Source organism: Balaenoptera ricei, chromosome 10 (assembly GCF_028023285.1).
Source record: "Balaenoptera ricei isolate mBalRic1 chromosome 10, mBalRic1.hap2, whole genome shotgun sequence".
Classification (NCBI taxonomy): Eukaryota; Metazoa; Chordata; class Mammalia; order Artiodactyla; family Balaenopteridae; genus Balaenoptera; species Balaenoptera ricei.
Window position 1 is genome coordinate 91152326 of NC_082648.1, and position 23128 is coordinate 91175453.

The 23128-nt window shown below is 34.3% G+C and overlaps 1 protein-coding gene across 4 annotated transcripts in view; it reads right to left on the bottom strand.

Annotated features, from left to right (window-relative positions):
• Nucleotides 1-23128, bottom strand: part of CRY1 (cryptochrome circadian regulator 1) — a 95007-nt gene that overhangs the window by 45605 nt on the left and 26274 nt on the right. The window lies entirely within an intron of this gene.

Genomic DNA, 23128 nt, shown 5'->3' on the forward strand with positions numbered 1-23128 from the left:
GATTCTAACCTCATACAGAGGATAGACAAAAAAGGAACACTCCTTGACTCACTTTATGAGGTGAGATTTACCTTGATACCAAAATCAGACAAGGACAGTACAAAAGGAAAATTACAAACTAATCTCACTCACAAGCATACCATATTAGCAAGCCAAATACAACAATACATTAAAAAATATACATCATGATCAAGTTGGGCTTATCCACAGAAAGTTGATTAGTTTAATGTTTAAAAACGGGTTAGTGTATTCACCTCATTCATAGAATAAAGAAATTTCACATGACCAACTGAACAGATGCAGAAAGAGTAGCTATTAAAATTCAATTTCCTTTTAGCCTCAACAAACCAGGACTAGAAGATAACCCCCTTAATGTGAAAAAGGGCATTCACAAAAAGTACAGAAAACATCATATTTAATGGTAAAATGTTGAAAGTACTTCTTTTAGGATTGGGAAGAAGACAAGGATGCCTGCCACTGCTTCTGTTCAACCTGGTACTTGTAGGACCAACAAGTGTAGTAATGAGAAGATCAAGAGATAAAGGGTATAAGGATGGGAAAAGAAGAAACAAAAACATGATTATTTACAGATGATATGGGTATTGACACTATCAACATATAAAAAAAGGAATACACAGAAAATTATTAGAATTAATAATAGAGTTTAAAAGGGCCAAGATCACTCAATCTCTGGAATCGATTTACACTAATACAATCTATGTAACTTAAGCCTCTCTGATCTCAAAAATCACACAAAGCTATGTATAATCTAGAACTCTTACTCCTTGTCTAATTTTAGAAACCACAGCATTGTGACTCTACCAGGTTAGGCCAAAATCAAGTATAAGATGTACTTCTAGGCTTTAAAGGATTTACACATAACTAAATAAAATGTCTAACGTGTTCAAAAGCATGCTTTCCCAGATCTATGTGTAATGCTTTTCAGTAGTCTAACAGTCCTATTTGAAATTTCTCTCCTTCAGAAAAAGACTAGTTACATGTCAATTATATCTCAATAAAGCTGGGGAAAAAAGAATAAAATAAGATCTCTATTTTCATCTGTGAAAAATAAGATTGGTGGTTACCAGAGAGGATGGAAACACAAAATAGGTAAAGGGGGTTAACTGTATGGTGACTGTATTAGTGGTAAGCATGCTGCAGTGTACACATAAATTAAATTATAATTTACACATGAAACTTCTAAACCAATGTTACCTCAATAATAATATAAAAAGATAGGAATCCTTTGAAAGGTTTTGAGCAGAGACTGGGACATGACATGACTTAACTTTTAAAATAATCACTTGGACTGCTGGGTAGAAAATGAGTTATCAGGCAAAGGGCAGAAATAGGAAGACCACTTAGGAGGCTACTATACTGCTCTAGAGAAGAGATGATGGTGGCATGAATAATAGTGGTAATAGTGAAAATGATAAGAGCAGTTGGTATCTGGGTAGGAATTCAAGAGGTAATATAGCACAGGAAGTGGGATTGTTAAATCTGGAGTCCAAGGTAGAAGTGTGTGGGTGGAAGATATAAAATTGGAATTCATCAGTACATATATGGTAGTCATTAGACTAGATAAAAGAAAAGAAGAACTGATGGAAGAAAGGACCTTCGCTTTGAATGAACAGAAGGAATGATAGGACAGAAAGAAGGCTGGAGAGAGAGAAGGAATAAGAAAAGGAAGGATGGAATGAGGTCTGGATATACGGAAGCAGAGGCTAGATATGTGTACTCCCAGAAGGAAACATGGAAAGAATGACTGATGGAAGGAAGGGAGGGAGAGGGGATAAAGATGTAGTAACACATGAGAGAAGTAAGGACACATGATAGAAAGAAGCAAGAGTATATGGGACATATACTCTTATATGTCTTATATGGGACAGAGAAGCAAAGACTGATGGGACAGAGAAGCAAGAATGAACAAAGAAGGATAGAGTAGGGGGTGAGATGGTAAAGGGTCAAAAAAAAAAGGCAGAGAAGAAGATAACATGGAAATCAAACTGAAATTTCAGAATTCTAAGTCTGATGCAATTCTCAATAACAAAAAGGGGTCAATTTTACTTAATTATTAATAAGTGAGTTATGAACCAGTCATGGACCTCAAACACATCCCATTAATTTCATAGTTGAAAATAAGAAACGTCTCATCTTTACAGATGCTATATAACTACATACAGAACTTGTTCTATGCTTAGACAGAGAAACATAAATGAAACTAAATGAACCCGAAGTACTATCCTATCACTTCTTATTTGGTAAACAGACTCATTTAGATTCACATTAACTTTTACTCTCTTTAGAGATATTTGAGAATTAATTATTAGTAATCTAATAAAATGTAGAGTCACATATTCTGAGGTACATTCTTTCATTCATAAACCAACATCTGGGCATCTACATAGGACACAAAAAAATAAATCCAGGGCTTCCCTGGTGGCGCAGTGGTTGAGAATCCGCCTGCCAATGCAGGGGACATGGGTTCGAGCCCTAGTCCGGGAAGATCCCACATGCCGCGGAGTAACTAGGCCCGTGAGCCACAACTGCTGGGCCTGCGCTCTTCAGCCTGCAAGCCACAACTACTGAGCCCGTGAACCACAACTGCTGAAGCCCGCACGCCTGGAGCCCGTGCTCCGCAGCAGGAGAGGCCACTGCAATGAGAGGCCCGTGCACTGCAATGAAGAGTGGCCCCCATTCGCTGCAACTAGAGAGAGCCCACACGCAGCAACGAAGACCCAACTCAGCCAAAAATAAAAATAAACAATAAATAAATAAATACATCCAGAATTCCAGTCCTTGGAGCCTCCAAGTTCAATGAGAATAAGATGTGCAAATTTATTATTCTAGTAATTAATATATTGTATTATTGAAATCCCTATTGTTAAAGGACATGTAAAAGGAAGGCAATTATGCTGAGGAAGAGCTCTAAAATTTTACAGGTATGACTGATCTGGATCTTTAGTATCTATCACAGCACTTTGGGATAACAATTTGAGTCAGTCTTTACTTGAAATATATTTTAACTTCTGAGGTTAATTTACACTAGTATAAGGCTATGTAATTTATGCCTCCCTAATCCCCAAATCACAAAGTACTTGAAATCTAAGACTTTTACTATCCCAAATGTATTTTTAGAAACGATTACATTGTAACACTATGAGGATAGGCCAAAAATCATATTTAAAATCTACTTCTAGGCTTTAGAGGATTAAAATAGAACTAAATAAAATCTGTTCAACACATGTACAAAAGCAAATGACAGAGTTACATATATTGGTTTTCTGATATTCCTACCAGAAAATTCTCTTCTAATAATGTTAACTTTCCTCTGGATATAAGTCAAGTTTTTCAGAGGTTTTCATGGTGGTAGGACTATGAAAAAAGAAGAAGAAAAAAAAGAGTGCCAGGACACAAAAAAAGGCTATAAAAGATGAAACAAGTATCCAGATCTTGGTTTCTAAATATCCTTCTCCAATTAGAAGAACCAGGATTCCACAGAGCAGTGGCTGATTTCAGGGCAGAGCAAGAAAAATACAAGATGAGCTGGAGCATCTCATGGTGCCAGAAAGTAAGGAAGTGCTCAAGAGAAATAAGATGGGTGCATGTCTAAAAATAAGATGGATGTCAAAGCTGGACCAATTTAAACAAAATAAACAGTAACAGTAATAGATTATAACCCAAAGAATAAAACAAATACTCACAAACCCACACTTTTATAAATAAATTATTGAATAAATAAATGGGGGGAGAAGGAACAAGTCTTCATTACAGAAGAATTCCAACTAATAAATATAGAAGGAATGAAAAAATCATGATTGGAATGGCACATAATAATTGCTTCAAGCAAGATCCACTGATGAATACTAAAATTAATATCTGAAAGTATCAGGAGAAAAATAAAATTTATCAAAATATTTATCAAAATATCTCTTCCAAAATATTTATTAATTACAAAGGAAAAAAATAGTAATTTTACAGTGGAGAAACCCAGAAGACACTATTTTAACCACATGATCAAAGGTAATATCACCAGTAATAAGACACACTGATACCATGTCTCCCCTGATACGACAAAGCCATATCACTTCTGTGGTACTTTTCAAAAACGCAAAACCTTGATCTAATCATGAGAAAACATTAGATAAGTCCAAATTGAGGGAGATCCTACAAAATGCCTGACTAGTACTTTTAAAAGTCTTAAGGTCTTGAAAGATAAGGAAAGCCTGAGATATTGTTACCAGCCAGAAGAAATTAAGGAGACATGATGACTAAATGCAATAGGGAATTGTAGACTGGACTCTGGGACAGAAAAAATACTAGTGGAAAAATCGGTGAAATTCAAATAAAGTCTGTACTTTCGTTAACAGCACTGTACCAATGCTAATTTCTTACTTTTGATAATTGTATTATGATTATATAAGGTATTAACATTAAGAGATGCTGGTTGAAGGGTATACGGTAACTCTCTGTATTATTATTATTATTTATTTTTTATTTTTTTGGCTGTGTTGGGTCTCCATTGCTGCATGCAGGCTTTCTCTAGTTGCAGCGAGCAGGGGCTACTCTTCATTGCGGTGCACGGGCTTCTCATGGCGGTGGCTTCTCTTGTTGTGGAGCACAGGCTCTGTGCACGTGGGCTTCAGTGGTTGTGGCACGTGGGCTCAGTAGTTGTGGTGCACAGGCTCAGTAGCTCTGGCTCGCAGGCTCTAGAGTGCAGGCTCAGTAGTTGTGGTGCATGGGCTTAGTTACTCTGTGGCGTGTGGGATTTTCCCTGACCAGGGATCGAACCCGTGTCCCCTGCATTGGCACGTGGATTCTTAACCACTGCGCTACCAGGGAAGCCCTCTCTCTGTATTATTTTTGCAACTCTTCTGTAAGCCTAAACTTATTTCAAGATAAAACAAAAAAACAGAAGAATCAGAGCATTGCATACTGAAATTAACAGGTTTGGGAAGTTTTTCCTACATAAATATTACTTTCACATCACTTCCGGTAGTAACCACTTGAATAGTTCCATCCATGAATTTATTCATTTAACAAATAAACACTTGAGTGTCTACTAGGTGCCAGGCATATATTACAGAAAAAAAGTAGGGAGTGCCAAGTATGGGGGAAGGGGATTGCTGTTTTATGGGCTGATTGAGAAGATTTCATTAATAAGGTGATTCTTAGCAGAGTTCTGAAGTGAGGTAAGCCAAGTGGATATTTGGGGAAAGGAACAGCAAGTGCGACAGCCTAGAGATTCAACAGCACGTCTGAAGAACAGCAAGATGGCCAGTATGGTTGTAGCTCAGAGAGGGACAGGAAGAAGGCAAAAAATAAGACGAGGTGAGCAAATTATTCAGGGTCTCCTTGGCCATTGTAAGGGCTTTCTTTGGCTTTTATGCCAAGAGAAATGGAAAGGGACTGTAAAGATAAGAGAGCAAGAGTGACATGAAGGTTTTACAGGGTAATTCTGACTATCATATGAAGAACTGGGCTAAGAGAGGGAATACAGAGATCAATTAAGAAATTACAGCAGTTATGCAGGTAAGAGATAATGATAGCTTAGATCAGGCTGTAATCAATGAAGGGAATAAGAAGTGACTGGATTCTGGATATATTTTTAAGGTATAACCTATAGCAGCGGTCCCCAACCTTTATGGCACCAGGGACCAGTTTCGTGGAAGACAATTTTTCCATGGGGGTTGGTGGGGGATGATTCAGGCGGTAATGCGAGCAATGGGGAACAGCATGCTCGCTCGCCACTCACCGCCTGCTGTGCGGCCCAGTTCCTAACAGGCCACGGACCCGTACTGGTCAGCGGACTGGGAGTTGGGGACCCCCCATCTATAGGATCACCTCACAAATGCGAGGTATGAGAGAAAGAGAGCAGTCAAGGTTGATTCCAAATACAGAGCATATGATAGGATAAAATTTCTATTTACTGAAATGGGAGAATACAGGACAAAGAGCTTTGGGGATTTTGTTTGTTTTATTCTGTTTGTTTCAAGAGGTTTTACTTTTAATTTTGTTTGTTTTATTCTGTTTGTTTCAAGAGGTTTTACTTTTAATTTTGTTTGTTTCAGTTTTAATTTTTGTTCATATTTATTATTTCCTTCCTTTCACTTTCTTGCAGTTTAGTTTTTCTGATTTTTTTTTCAACTTCTTGGAAAAGAATGCTTATGTTTCAGATTTTTCAGTCTTCCTTCTTTTCAACTTGATGCTTTTAGGGCCATAAATGTCTTTAGCTGTATTCCACAAATTTTGGTATGTCATTATCATTACCATTTAGTTCAAAATATTTAAAAATTTCCACTGTGATTTCTTCTTTATTATTTATAAGAATATTGCTTAACTATCAGTATTTGGGGCTTTTCTAATTATCTTTTTGTTATTAATTCTGAGCCTATTTCCTTGTGATTAGAGAACATATTCTCTATTACTTCAATGTTGTGAAATATGATACTTGCTTTATGACCCAGGATACAATTAATTTTGTTAATCTTTCGATGTGCCCTTGAAAAGAATATGTACACTATAGGTGTTGGATAAAATGCTCTACATATGTGAATTAAGTCAAAGTTGTTAATCATATTGTTCCAATCCTTTATAACACTACTGATATTTGGTCTGCTTGTTCCATTAGTTACTGAAAGAAGTGTATTAATATTTCTCTGTGACTTTGAATTTGTCTATTTCTCCTTTTAGTTCTATCAGCTTTGGCTTTCTGTATTTTGAGGCTATATTTTACACTTACAAATTTAGAATTGCTATATCTTTCTGGAGGACTGTCCATTTTAATGACTGTGAAACATCCCTCTTTATCTCTAACAATTATGCTTCTTGCTTTAAACTTTATCTGATATTACTAAAGCGATACCAGCTTTCTGTTAGCCTTTGCATGGTATATATCTTTTCCCATGCTTTTACTTCAGCCCATCTTAACCACCATATTTAAGTTGTTTTAAAAATGTATTTAACGAAATTTTATAAATCAGTGAGAAAAATATTAACACAATGGAAAAACGGACATGGGAGCTGAACAGGCACTTCCCCAAACGAGTATCCAATGACTACTAACCACATGAAAAAATGCTCAACTTCTTTGGTAATCACAAAGTGAAAATTAAACCTATAATGAAATAACACTTCACATCTATCAGAATGACTGAAAATAAAAAGACTAACAATAACAAGTGTTGACAACAACATAGGTAATCTCAGACTCCCATGCACTGCTGGTGTGAATGTGAATGATATAACCACTTGGGAAAACTGGCAGTGTCTACTAACAGTGAAGAAATGCCCACCTTATGACCCAGCAATGCCACTCCTATGTATATATCCCCGCAAAATGTGTGGACATGTTTAATGGGAGACATATACAAAAATGTTCACAGTAGCTTTACTCATAATGATCATTCTGGAGAAGAGTGGATGAGTCACGATGTTCATAAAAGGAACTTGATGGAATTCAACAACTAATCTATAATAAAAACAGTGATAAAAAAATAGTTGGATACTTCATACCTATCTTTCACCATCGTTTTTTTTAATGGACAGCAGGCTCTTATTGAAAGTTTAGGGTAGTGGTAGGAAATGACACTACAAGACAGGTAACAAAAGTTAAATATTAGACATCCCTACCCTAAAGCACTAGTGCTATTCCCTACCCCAACTTTCTCACTGGCCATGACCCTCTGCTGGCCCCCAAATCTATCTTATTCTTGGGACTCCTCATCCTCCTCAGCTTCTCCCTATACATGCGTCTTCTTGCCAGGTCTCGGGTCACTCAACCCTTCTCTCCAGAGTTATCCAGCATCATTCTTAGTGGGAAAACACTAGTAGAGTTTCCAGTATAGTCGAGGACAAAATAAGGATGTCTGGCATCATAGCCTGATTTTCCAAAATCAGACCCTGAGACAAGAACTTGAAAATGGGAAATTTACTTGACGGTCATCTCAGGGAGCACAGTGAGGAGACAGGGAAGAGAAAAGTCAGGAAAGTGTGCTTTACTAAGTAGAATAGACTGCAGTCCTTTGTTCTTCAGAGCTCTGCCCTTGGAGGGGTCTTTGCATTTCCATGAGAAATGGCCCTTGTTGGCAGCTGATTGGCTTTCTCACTCTGTTCCTACTCAAAGAAAGTTGGGCCCCCAGAAGTCTTTGTGTAACTAGAGCCATCTCAGTTCACACTGTGGTGCTTCCACCAGGAGAACTCTCTTTAAAACAATGAATTTCCTATGAGTCTGACTTTAGTCCTCTCCATTCAAGAGAGGTCACACCCTCAGTTCTTCTCTAGACAGGTCTCTCTCCAATTTGGGCAGGATGTTAAAGTTCTATGGGACAACAGCCTTAAGATTTTCCAGCTCTTTAGTCTAGCTGGGAGGATCTACTAGCCACTGCCTGGAATCCTTCTGAAATCTCTCTTTTTTAAAACTAAAGTATAGTTGTTTTACAATATTGTGTTAGTTTTAGGTATATAGCAAAGTGATTCAGATATATTTTTTTTCCTAGATTATTTTCCATTTAGGTTATTACAAGATATTGAACATAATCCCATGTGCTATATAGTAAATCCTTGTTGCTTATCTAGTTTATGTATAGTAGTCTGTATCTGTTACTGCCATATTCCTAATTTATCCCTCCCCCCCTCCCTTTTCCCTTTGGTAACCATAAATTTGTTTTCTATGTCTGTGAGTCTGTTTCTGTTTTGTATTCATTTATATTATTTTTTAGATCCCAAATATAAGTGATACCATATAATATTTGTCTGTCTGAATTAGTTCACTAAGTATAATACTCTCTAGATCCAAATGACAAAACTTCATTCTTTTTTTATGACTAAATATTCCATTGTGTGTGTGTGTGTGTATACATATACATACAGATGTATACATATACATACATATGTATACATATATCATATACATACGTATGTATATGTATATCACATCTTCTTAAACCAGTCGTCTGTTAATGGGCACTTCAGTTGTTTCCATGTCTTGGCTATTGTAAACCATGTTGGCTATGAACACTGGGGTGCACATATATTTTCTAATTAGAGTTTTTGTCTTTTCTGGATGTATGTCCAGGAGTGGGATTGTTGTATTATATGGTAGCTCTATTTTTAGCTTTTTAAGTAACCTCCATACTGTTGTCCATAGTGGCTGCACCAATTTGCATTCCCACCAACACTATAGGAGGGTTCCCCTTTCTCCACACCTTCTCCAGCATTTATTACTTGTAGAGATTTTGAAGATAGCCATTCTGCCCTGTGTGAGGTAACACCTCATTGTGGTTTTGATTTGCATTTCTCTAATAATTAGTGATGTTGAGCATCTTTTCATGTACCTGTTGGCCATCTGTATGTCTTCTTCAGAACAATTTCTGTTCAGGTCTTCTACCCACTTTCTGATTACATTGTTTGTTTTTTCAATATTGAGTTGTATGAGCTATTTGTATATTTTGAATATTAACCCCTTGTCAGTCACATCATTTGCAAATATTTCCTCCCAGTCCATAGTTTGTCTTCTCATTTTGTTGATGGTTTCCTGTGCGGTGCAAAAGCTTTTACGTTTGATTCGGCCCCATGTGTTTTTTTGTTTGTTTGTTTGTTTTATTTCTTTTGTCTTGGGAGACTGATCTAAGAAAATATTGTTATGAGTTATGTCAGAGAATGTTTTGCCTACATTCTCTTCTAGGAGTTTTATGGTGTCATATCATATAGTTAGGTCTTTAAGCCATTTTGAGCTTATTTTTGTATATGGTATGAGGAAGTGTTCTAATTTCATTGATTTACATGGAGCTGTCCGGCCTTCCCAACACCACTTACTGAAGAGACTGTCTTGTCTCCACTGTATATTCTTGCCTCCTTTGTCATAGATTAATTGACTGTAGGTGTGTGGGTTTATTTCTGGGCTCTCTATTCTGTCCCATTGATCCATATATCTGTTTTTGTGCCAAAACCATGTTGTTTGATTACTGTCACCTTGTAGTATAGTCTGAAGTCTGGGAGGGTTATGCCTCCAGCTTTGTTCTTTTTCCTCAGGATTGCTCTGGCAATTCTAGGCCATCTGTGATTCCATAAAAATTCTAGAATCATTTGTTCTAGTTCTATGAAAAATGTCATGGGTATTTTCATAGGGATTGCATTAAATCCATAGATTGCTTTGGATAGTATGGCCATTTTAACAATATTAATCCTTTCAAGAGCATGGGATATCTTTCCATTTCTTTGAATCATCTTCAATTTCCTTTATCAATGTTTTATTGTTTTCAGCGTATAGGTCTTTCACCTCCTTGGTTAGGTTTACTTCTAGGTATTTTATTTTTTTAATGTTATTTTAAACAGGATTCTTTCTACATTCTTTTTCTGATATTTCATTGTTAGTGTAAAAAATACAATGGACTTCTGTATATTAATATATATTGCTATCTTGCTGAATTCATTTATTAGTTCTAATAGTTTTTGTGTGGAGACTTTAGGGTTCTCTGTATAGAATATCATGCCATCTGCAAATACTGACAGTTTTACCTCTTCCCTTCCAATCTGGATATCTTTTATATCTTTTTCTTGTTTGACTGCTGTGGCTAGGACTTCCAATACTATGTGGAATAAAAGTGGTGAGGGTGGGCATCCTCGTCTTATTCCTGAATTCAGTGGGAAGTCTTTCAGTTTTCCACCATTGAGAATTACGTTAGCTGTGGATGTGTCATAAATGTCTTTTATTATGTTGAAGTATGTTCCTTCTATACCCACTTTGGTGAGAATTTTTATCATAAATGGACATTGAACTTGGTCTAATGCTTTTTCTGCACCTATTAAAATGCTCACATGGTTTTTGTGTTTCCTTTTGTTAATGTGGTGTATCACATTGATTGATTTGGGTATGCTGTGCCATCCTTGTGACTCTGGAATGAATCCAGCTTGATGATGGTATGTATGTATTGTTGGATTTGGTTTGCTAATATTTTGTTGAGGATTTTCCCATCTATATTCATGAAGGACATTGGCCTGTAATTTTCTTTTTTTTGTAGTGCCTTTGTCTGGTTTTGGTATCAGGGTGATGGTGGCTTCATAGAATGAATTTGGGAGTGTTCCCTCCTCTTCAACTTTTTGTAATAATTTGAGCAGGATAGGTATAAGTTCTTCTTTGTATGTTTGGTAGAATTCCCCAGTGAAGCTGTCTGGACCTTAACTTTGATTTGGAGGGAGTTTTTAAAATTACAGATTCTATTTCACTTCTAGTGATCGTCTGTTCAACTCATCTATTTCTTCTTGACTCAGTTTTGGCAGGTTGTATGTTTCTAGAAGCTTCTCCATTTCGTGTAGGTTATCCAATTTGTTGGCATATAACTTTTCATAGTACTCTCTTATGATTTTTTTGTATTTCTGTGGTATCTGTTGTTATTTCTCCTCTTTTATTTCTTATTTTGTTTATTTGAGTCTCTTTTCTTCTTGGTGAGCATGGTTAGAGGTTGTCAACTTTGTTTATCTTTTCAAAAAAACAGCTCTTGATTTTATTGCTATTTTCTATTTTTATGTCTATTGTATTTGTTTCCTCTCTGATCTTTATTATTTCCTTCCTTCTGCTGCCTTTGGGTTTTGTTTGTTCTTTTTCTAATAATTTTAGGTGGTAGGTTAGGTTGTCTGAGATATTTCTTGTTTCTTGAGGAAGGTCTGTATCCCTATGAACTTCCCTCTTAAAACAGCTTTTGTTGTATACCATAGATTTTGTAAGGCTGTGTTTTCATTTTCATTTGTCTTAAGGTATTTTCTAATTTCTTCTTTGATCATATTGTTGACCCATTGGTTTTTTTAGTAGCATGTTGTTTAGTCTCCATGTGTTAATTTTTTTCCTGTTTTTCTTTCTGTCGTTGATTTCTAGTTTCATACAACTGTGGTCAGAAAAGATGCTTGAAATAATTTCTATCCTTTTAATTTGCTGAGGCTTGTTTTGTGACCTAGTATGTTGCCTATCCTAGAGACCATTCCATGAGTGCTTGAAAAGAATGTGTATTCTGGGTTTCTTTTTGGATGTAATGTCCTGTAGCTATCAATTAAATTCAACTGGTCTATTGTGTCATGCAGTTTCCAATGACAGAGAAAGAGAGAGAAAGAGACATTTCTTAAATTCCAAACAAGAGTGTCTGGACCTGTCACGGACCACAAACAAATTCCAATTGCATGTGTTTGCACATCAGAAAATAAAAAATGTTCCCTGACCATACAGATATTACATAATTATATGACAAAACATAATCTAAGTAGAGGAAAAAAGAGCAACAACAGAAGTGTACTTAATGAACTAATTGTGTGAAGTACATTATTTTACTTAGGTAAAAAATCATATTTAGGTGTGTATTAACTTTTACTATCTTTATGGTCCACTGGTGGTATGGTCCACACCATTTTTATAATTTTTTAATATTAATAACCAGTGACAAAATATAGAAAAGTATATCTGAAGCATTTTCATTCATTCATTCTTTAAATCAACATTTGGGCATTTTCTTGGGTTACAAAAACACAAAACTCCCACCCTGAAGGCCTCCCAAATTTAATGGAAATAAGGTATAAAAATAAACTATTATATTTCTTATTAAACTGTATGATCAAAGTTTATGGTACTAAGAAAACAGGGAGGAGTTAAATCTGTCAAGAGAGGGTCATAAAGTTTCACAAAGATGATGTTTGATATGGGTCTTTTAATAGCACAGCATTTCACTTTGTGTTAGCAATGTAAGATGATCTTTAATACAAGTATCATATACCTTCTGGAATTGAATTACACTAGTACAAGTATATGTAACTTATGCTGTCCTCATTTCAAAAATCACATTGAAGTATTTGTAATCTAGGCCTCCTACTAATCTTTGTCTATTTTTAGAGAGCACTGCATTGTAACCTCAAAAGGACAGGAAAAATCAGGTAGGAGATTTATTTTGGGGCTCTATGGGACTTACATGGAATTAAATAAAATCTGTTAAACATTTGTAAACAGCAAACTGTTTTAGAGAGCTATATATAATGGGTTTTTATAGTCAGATAGCCTAAAAAATTTCTTTTCTGAAAATATTAAAAAATGCTGAAAATTATACTTATTTTTCTGATCCATGACCTAAATTAAACACAATTATCTCGTTTGCCAAAAGCTTTCCCCATTAGTAACCAAATAAATACACCAAAAATAACAATAACAATAAAAGAAGAAGAAATCTAGAAAGTCATAGAAGGTGAACCACAGTATTCTAATGTAATATGATTTGTGACTTTCCCAAAATGATGGTACCTACTCACCATATTGACAGTGGCTTGAACAATGCTATATAATCATTTATTTATTCAACAAGTATTTATTGAGAATCTACTAGGCACCAGGGACTGTACTAGATATTAGGGACATAGCTGTGACATTTCTTAAAAAAGACATTCTTATTACTCTATAGCTTACATTCTAGTGGGGGAGGGATGGTGACAGAATAATAAAGAAACAAAAAAGAAATCAGTCAAATGATAATAAGTGAATAATACAAGGTTCAAGGGGGAATAGGGATTGTAGGGAATAAAAGAATGGAGATTGCTATTTTATATAAGACTGTCAGGTAAATCCTCAGTGATAATGAAACATTTGTGCAGAGACCTGAAGGCAAGTGAGGGAGCAAGCCATGCTGGTAGAAGAACATTCTGTGCAGAAGGAATAGCAAATGTACAGTCCAGATGGGGAATATGCCTAATATTGTAAAAAGAATACTCAAAAGGCCAGTATGACTGCAGCACACAGAGTGAAAAGCAGAGTGGTAAGAGATTAGGCTAACAAGTTCTCAAGTTCCTGTTCACATAGTATCTTATAAACTATTGTAAGGATGTTGTCTTTTACTCTGAGAAGTAAGTCACTAGAAGACTGATCTTATGGTCACAAAGAATCATAATAGGTTAAATGGGAGGAAAGGCAGAACCAGCAAAGTCTAAAAGGAAACTATTGCAATATTCTATGTAGTGTCTTGGGCCAAGGTAGTTAATATGGAGGTATGAAACATGGTCTGAGTTTGGATACATTTTGAAAGCAGATACAATATAATTTAATTAATATGTTTAAAGTAAAAAAGTATAAATAAAAGCAGGCAAACAAGCAAAAAACAAAAACAAGACAAAAAGTTTAGGGAGTAAGAAATGGCATGTTTGAAAAGGAACCAAAGAAAACTTCTATTAAAAACGAATTGAAATAAAACACAATGATGCAGTTAAAAAGAGATCTTATGAAATGTAAAGCTGACATAAAGACATTTTATAAAATGAAATACTGAGAGACAAAGAAATGAAAAATATGGAGAAGACCTTAAGAACACAGTGAAAATATCTAACACATGTACAAATAGAGTTCCAAAAGGAGAAAGGAAGATGAAGTAAGGGCAATATTTGAAAAGGTAACAGCTGAAAAAATTTCAGAACTGATGAAAGATACCAACTCTCAGGTTCAAAGAGCCTTACAAATCCAAGAGGAATAAATAAAGTAAAGAAACTCACACCTACATTCATCATTGAAAAACTGAAGAATATATCACAGAAAGAGAAGATTTAAAATTAGACAAAAAGGAACAACATATTACCCTCAAAAAAGCAACAGTGGGAATGGTGGCTGATTATAACTATTATCTCCAATATGCTGAGAAAAAAATACTGTCAATCTAGAATTCTGTACCCAGTGTAAGGACAGAAATACAGTATTCAAACAAAACTTGAGAGAGTTTGCCACTAGCACTATAGATAATTCTAAAAGATGTATCTGAGATAAAAGAAAAGTGATTCCAAGTGTAATATTTGAGATGCTAGGAAGAATAAAGAACACAGAAGGTAGTAAATATGTAGGTAAATAAACACTAGTTCTATAAAACAATAAAAATAATGCATTTTGGCTTTTTTAAAAGCAAATAAACAAACAAAAACCAGACAGAATTAGAATATATAAGTCAGGAGGAAAACTAACTGGAGTTTAAAAGTTTAAGTGTTTTAAGGTATGATCCAATATATGGACAAAGTCATTGATTAACTTTAGACATTGATCAGTATAGTTGCAGTAATTTCTAGAGTAAATGCTAGAAGAATAGTTAAAATAATGTATAATTCCCAAGCTTGTACAAAGAAATGAATAAAATTTAAAACAATTAATTAAATTTAAAAGAAGCAAAGATAAAAAAACAAAACAGGCAGAACAAAAAGAAAACACAAAATAAGATGGTAGACATAAATCCAAACACATAGGCAATTATAACAAATGTAAATAGGCTTCAATTAAAAAAATACAAACTGTCAGACCAATTAACCAAAAAACCAAATATATGCTGTTTACAAGAGACATCTAAAACAAAGTTTCCGGAAAAACTGAAACAAAAGGATACCAAAAGTTCACCATAAAAATATCAAAGAAAGCTGCCGTAGCCATATCAATTATCAAATAATGAACTTTAAGGAAAAATACTTGGCACCATTCATGATAACACTTCAATTCACCAGGAAAATATTTTATATATATATATATATATATATATATATATATATATAAATTTTACACATACACCCATCACACTTCATAATGATAAAAACTAAAAGCATTGATTAATCAGGAGGACATATATCTATTATAATAATCTCACAATGTATAAAGTAAAAAGTGACAGAACTTCAGAGAGAAGCACGATTAAACTGGGGGAGATTTTCGAAACTACAATGAGGTATCACCTCACACCAGTTAGAATGGGCATCATCAGAAAATCTACAAACAATGAATGCTGGAGAGGGTGTGCAGAAAGGGGAACACTCTTGCACTGTTGGTGGGAATGTAAATTGATACAGCCACTATGGAGAACAGTATGGAGGTTCCTTAAAAAACTAAAAATAGAATTACCATATGACCCAGCAATCCCACTACTGGGCATATACCCAGAGAAAACCATAATTCAAAAAGACACATGCACCCCAATGTTCGTTGCAACACTATTTACAATAGCCAGGTCATGGAAGCAACCTAAATGTCCACTGACAGACGAATGGATAAAGAAGATGTGGTACATATATACAGTGGAATATTACTTAGCCATAAAAAGGAACAAAATTGGGTAATTTGTAGAGACGTGGATGGACCTTGTCCATCCACGTCTCTACACTGTCATGGAGTGAAGTAAGTCAGAAAGAGAAAAACAAATATCGTATAGTAACGCATATTTGTGGAATCTAAAAAAATGGTACAGATGAACCAGTTTGCAAGGCAGAAATAGAGACACAGATGTAGAGAACAAATGTATGGACAACAAGGGGGGAAAGGGGGGGGTGGGATGAATTGGGAGACTGGTACTAACATATATACACTAATATGTATAAAATAGTTAACTAATGAGAACCTGCTGTATAGCACAGGGAACTCTACTTCGCTGTACAGTAGAAACTAACACAACATTGTAAAACAACTATACCCCAATTAAAAAAAAATTTAAAAATAAAAATACATAAATAAGTAAATTCGGGGAGATTTTACTACTCTTCTGATAATAACTGAGATAAACAAGCAGACCAAAAATGATTACAGAAGATTTGGACAACACATTAGCAACTTTGACCGAATGAGGAAAAAAAATTACTCCATGCAATCACAGTAGTAGACTACTGCTGGAAGAATAGTATGAACATGGAACTTTTTTAAAAAACTGACAATATACTGGGACATTAAAAAAGTCTAAACAAATTTCATAGAATTAAACAATGCAGAGCATATTCTCTGACCTTGGTGTATTTAAGCTAAAAATTAATACTAAAAAGATAATTAGAAAAACTTTACAGGCTTGAAATATATAAATATTATAAATAAATAATACTAAAGGTATATTTACACACCTAAATGCTTTTATTAGGGAAAAAAGGCTAAATATTATTAGCCTAACTATGCATCTCAAGAAGTTAGAGTAAGAAAAAGATATCAGAAGGAAGAAATAAAAGTAACAGGAGCCATTAATAAAATTGAAAACAAATCTACAATAGAGAAAGACGATCAGTAAGGACAAAAGTTGGTTCTCTGAAGATGATAAAATTAATCAACCTCTGATCAATTCATCACGACAAAAAGGGAGAAGACACAAATAAGCAATATCAAGAATGAAAAGGGCAAAATAAGTACAGATGCTACATACATTTGGGTCACACACACAAAAATAAGTGGGTTTCAATTTCAAGTAACGGCCTAATTATTTAGATCAACATTCCCATTAAAAACAAATAAAAATATTGGTTAATATATATATAAAAACACATCTTCTTAAAGCAGCTAAGAGCTGACAAGACAATAAAAATTAACAAACTAAAAGCTAAGTAGAACACATAATCAGCTTTTACCCTAAGAGCATTTGCTAATCCCAAAGCATCTGAAGAGCGGTTTTGATCACCTAATGATGCAAGGCGAACAGAAGACAAAGCCTAGGATCAGTCCAAGACGGAAAGTCTAAAAGAAGATACCCAAAAATATTAAGTCAATATGCCAAAACACTACACAAATTCTTAGGAAATGAGTACACCGGATACAAAATCTTTCACACCGCACTGTGGTGAGGTTGCCTTGGCATTCAGCAGAAAAGGAGGGAAGAAAATAAACAAAAAGAAATGAATCTGTTAAGTTGTAAGCACTGACCAGCCCTGGGGCAGATTTGCAGCCCAAATTCAAATCATCAGGATAGTCTGAGAAACTTCAGACCAAAAAGTTAAAAGTGTCCCTCAAATGGCAATGACTCTAATGCCACTAAGAATTAAGTTCAAATTCTCTCCGAAGAAAGAAACCCTCAGGAATTTCCCACCAATAATTTTCAAAGACAATGAGAAAAATCCTCAAAGCAGCTCGAGGGTAGGGGTAGACTACAGATTACCTTCAAAGGAGCAACAGTGGAAACTAGAAGACAGTAGTATATTTTCAATAAGCTGGAAAAACAAAAAACAACCCAAAACACAGCAATCTAAAATTCTATATCCATGAAAATATCTTTCAAGAATTGAGATAAACATATAGACATACTATGATAAAAGATGAAAAGTTCTGTCTCTAAAAGATCTCACTAAAGGAAATTCTAAATGATGTTTCAGACAGAAGTAAAGTGATTTCAGATGATTGTCTAGTATGCAAGAAAAACAAGGAGAAAAGAAAGTAGTAAATATATGGGTAAATATAAATGAACTCTGACTTTACAAAATAATTATGTAATAATGCCTAATAGAATTTTTTTAAAAGGACAGAATTAAAACACAGAGCAAACGTTTAAGTATGGAAGGGAGTAAATGAGATTCTAGATTCCCTGTACTATGCAGGAGTTAAAGCAAAAGGTATGAATCTACTTCAGGCTTTGAAAAATTAAGTATATTATCTTCTTATCTTTTTTTTCACTTTAAAAGTCATAGAATATATTATATTTATGGCACTTGATTAAATTTAACCACATATATGAAAATACTCTTAGAAAACTAGAAATAATTTTCCTTAACTTGTTTACCCTGATGAAAAGCTACTAATGAAAAATCTAAGCAAAAAGCATACTCAATGGAGAAATATTAAAAGATTCCCTTTAAAAAGTGGAACAAGACAAGGAAACCTACTATGACCACTTCTATTCAGTACTTCTTAGAGGTCCTAACTAGTGCAGTAAGACAAACAAACAACAATCAGCTAAACAAACAAATACCAAATAAATAAAAAGTACAGTGATTGGAAGGGAAGAAACAAAATTACCATTATTCAGATGATATGTATACATAGAAAATTTGAGAGACTCTATAGGTAAATAAGAATTAAACATTAATGGATATAAATCATCTCTATATTCTCCTAACAAACAAATTTATTTTTTAAAGATACTGTGTCAAATAGCATTAGAAAACATGAAGAATCTAGGAATAAATGTAACAAAAGTGCAAAAGCTTTTTATGGAGAAAAATGTCTTTCAGTACAATTTTAGCTATTGCCAAGGTAAATGAAGAAATATACTATAAAATGGATTGGAAGATGCAATGGAGTAAAGATACCAATTCCTCCTAATTTGTATGTAGATTTAATACAATGCAATCCCAATAAAAATTCCAATGGGTGGTTTGTGGGAGTAGGGAAGAGGATGATTGGAGAAGGGACAACAGGGACCATGTTGTGCTTTTTCTAAGGAGCCTTAGTATTTTTTGACACTTTAAACTATAAAAATATTTAACTTTGATAAAGATAAACATAGCAAAGAAAAAATATTAACAATGAATGAAAATGTGCCAAATTTTAAGCAACTGTTGTTTTTGGATGAATGGATGAATGGATTTAGAAGGTCTCACCTTGACTCTTAAAAAAATAATTTTCCATTCTTTCCAATCCTTCTTCAATGAATTCCATTGTTTATCCCCCCCATACTGCTTCTTTTAGCTTTTAAAATTGAAATATAGTTAAGTATACAATACAATGAAGCAAACATCCTTGATTAATCACTTTTGTGTTGTGAACAGAACATAACCAACATTCTAAAAACTCCCCTTCTACGCCTTCCCAAATCACAAAGGAAACTACTCTCTTGATTTCTAATTCCAAAAATCAGTTTGGCCTGTTTTTAAACTTTAGTTCATGGAATCTATGTGGTATATATATATATATCTTTTTTTTTTTTCTGATTCCTTTCATTAAACATATTTTTGGGTTTTATCCATGTCACTGTGTATAGCTGCAGTTCCTTTTTTATATATAAATATATACCACAATTTATCCATTTTACTGTTAGTGAATATTGGGTTGTTACTAGTTTGAGAACAACTGGGATTCCCAAATTTTGGGATTATTTCTACAAATAATGTTGCTATGAATATAAAGTGAACTCATCCACACATGTTCATAGATTTCTATTGAGTATATACTTAGGAGTGAAAGGGCTGGGTTACTGGTAATGTAACACTCAACATAGAGACCTAGAGTTTCCCAAAGTGTTAACAGTTCACATTCCTAATAGCAGTGTATGAAAGTTCCAGCTGTTCCATATCTTCATCAGTTCTTTGTACTGATAGATCTTTTAATTTTAGCCAATCAATCCAGAAGGTATGTAGCAGTGTTCCGCTGTGGTTTTAACTTATATTTTCCAAATATTTAACGTGGTTTGGGCAATTTTTACCATGTCTGAAGGCTATTTGGATAACTTCTTTTGTGAAATGCCTATTCAAATTCTTGCCCATTTTTAAATTGAGTTATCTATATTTTTATTATTGACTTTTAGTTCTTTATACATTCCTGATACAACTCCCTTGTCAGTCATATGTGTTTCAAATATCTTCACCCACTGGCATCTCACTGGCTTGCCTTTTTACTATCTTATTGCCATTTTTGATGAGTAGAAGTTCTTAATTTAAAAGAATTCCAATTTATCATATTTTCCCTTACAGTTAATGCTTGTGTGTGTGCGTGCGCGCACACGCGCAGGCACATGTACACAAGAATGTGCAACCTGGTTAAGAAATCTTTGCCTCCTCTAAGCTCATGGAGATTCTCTCCTACATTTTATTCTTTAAGAGCATTACTGATTCACCTTACTCATCTGGATCTCCAATTGGTTTTTTGTGTTATGGCACAAGGTAGGGATTCAGATTTTTTTTCCCACATGGATACCAAGTTACTCCTATCTTAGGGAGAATAATATTTAATAATCAGAAGATCTGGGTTCTAGTTCCAACTCTAAAATAATACACAAACCACTGATCTTTCCTAGTATGAGTTTCCTGTTCTAACTCAGATACATATTTAGAATCATTGAATTAGGGGCTTTCCAAGTGTTTATAATATAGCAAGGGAAATAGTTATATAAGCACTATAATCTAAAAAGTATTGTAGATAAGACCGTAAAATCTGAACTAACTGGACAAGATTGAAAATGGTATAAAGAAAGAACAAAAAATGCCAAGTAGAAAGATTTACAAAGTACCTATTACATAACAGGCATAAACGACAATTGTTACATGATGGGTTGGCAAATCAAGAAGCAATATAGCATAGGAATTAAAAATGATAAAGTCCTGACTACCCTATTATGAATGAGTGCAATGAGAAAAAAAACTAAGTTGGGGGTGGAGGGGATAAAAGAATGTCTCTCTCTCTCTCTAAAGGAGTTTTCTCATAAGCCCAAATTTCAAAAGTGAGAAGACTGGTGTATAATCAAGTAAAATTGAAAAAATAAACAAAAACCTTTAAAAAAAATGTCTGCAATGTTAAGGCTGAAGTTTTTGTTTGTTTTTGTTTTAAATGCTAGATATGACAACACAACCCTCTTAAAAATCATGCTCAAGCCAAGAAAATTAACAGAGAGAATTCAAGTCTATACTCAGGATAATAATATAATATTAATAGATGACAGAGAATACAGAATGTCCTATTCCACTAGCCCCTGGTAAATATATCTACCCTAACAGCAAACTTTAAATAGGGATGTACAAACCTAAAGAGAGAACAGAAGTCCAAGAGATGAATCTTGGCAAGAATAATGAACAAGCTCAAACTGAGAAGAGTCAGAGGACGGCAGATGAGAAAATAAGTCTGTTTTGTTTTTTTTTTAACAGGTGTGTATGTGTAGGGAAGATTCAAAAACTATAACCTAGTAAGTTTAATTATTCACCCCTGGAAAATAATAGAAAGGGTTACTAAACATAAAGTTTAGAAGCACTTAGAAAACAACGCTTGTTCTAAAAACAAAAACAGAATTGCTGGTAAGTTAACAGCAAGATAACAATCTCTTTTCACTTTCTGACAGGACTATTAGACTGATGGATATATGACAAAGTTAATGATGCTTTTTGTGGACAATACTGAAAATTCTGAACAGTTTGATAATATTTTTAACTATGAATTGTATTCAATAGGGAACTGTTGAATTAGTTAATGTTAACCTGGAGCAAGGACTCTAATATGAAACTCTGTGAGTTTCTGTACTCATATATCTGTACTCATATATCTCTTGACAATTTCATCATTATTTTCAATTATACAAAAAAGGATTTTGAATGTAATAATCATGCTTTATATTAAGACACTATTGGCATAGACATTGCCTGGGGCAAGTGGTTTAATCTCACTGGACCTATTTCTCCATCTGACAAATAGACTAAATCAGTGACTTTTTTGATAGTGATCCATAGCAAGAAATATGATTGAGAACAACTAATCATGTATGTGTTTATGTGTATAACTGAAAGTTTCATAAAATGGCTTACCCTTATAACATAGTGCCCTCTGATAGTTCTAATTCTATATCATTATTTTTAATGTCCATTACAACCTGCAAAATTGATTTCATAACCAAAAATGGGACATGAATACTTTAAGAACTCAGAAACTAAATCAATGCACCCCCACAAAAGCTGACAGCTAAATGCTTGAATTGGGGAAACAGTGACAAATGGATTGCTAATCTACTTTTTACCTGCATTTGGACTTAAAAGTATATCTTCAAATTCTATTGCTATACACAAACATACACATTTTCTGTTAATATACCCACTAGTATGTCATTAATTTCTTTCTCTAAACAAATGAACAAAATCATCAAGTGCTAGGAAAGAGTCAAACTCGACTATTAAGCCATTTGTACTGCAATTCAGTCTATAGAAATCCTTTTATCTTATCCTCAACATTAAAAATCACTATTTTTGCCCCACCAAGAAACTGTAACATGCCATTAAGATTCACTACTTAATAAATAAGCCACTGGCAGTCACAAAAATACATTTTATTGGCATCAGCGTATAAAGAAGTGTGATGATCAGTGTTATAAAGAAATGCACACAACTACTGAGACTAGAAACCCATATAACCACCGCAGGACTGCAGAATTTCTGCAGAAGAGGGAGGAATTAACAGGGACTGCCATTTTGGTCCCTCTACGTTAGGAGAAAAGCCAAAAGGAAAAACTCAATGGTCATAACTACTTAGAGCTATTTACTTCTATCAACAAAGTCTTAGCAAACTAGAAGTAAAAGAGAAAAAAATTAAGATTCTGTAAACCTACAATAAAATCAGAGTGAACTGCTCCTCTCTAACTCCCCACTCCCATTTTCAGCACCTATCAATACTGGGGCCCAAACCCACAGGAACCCTTATCATTTT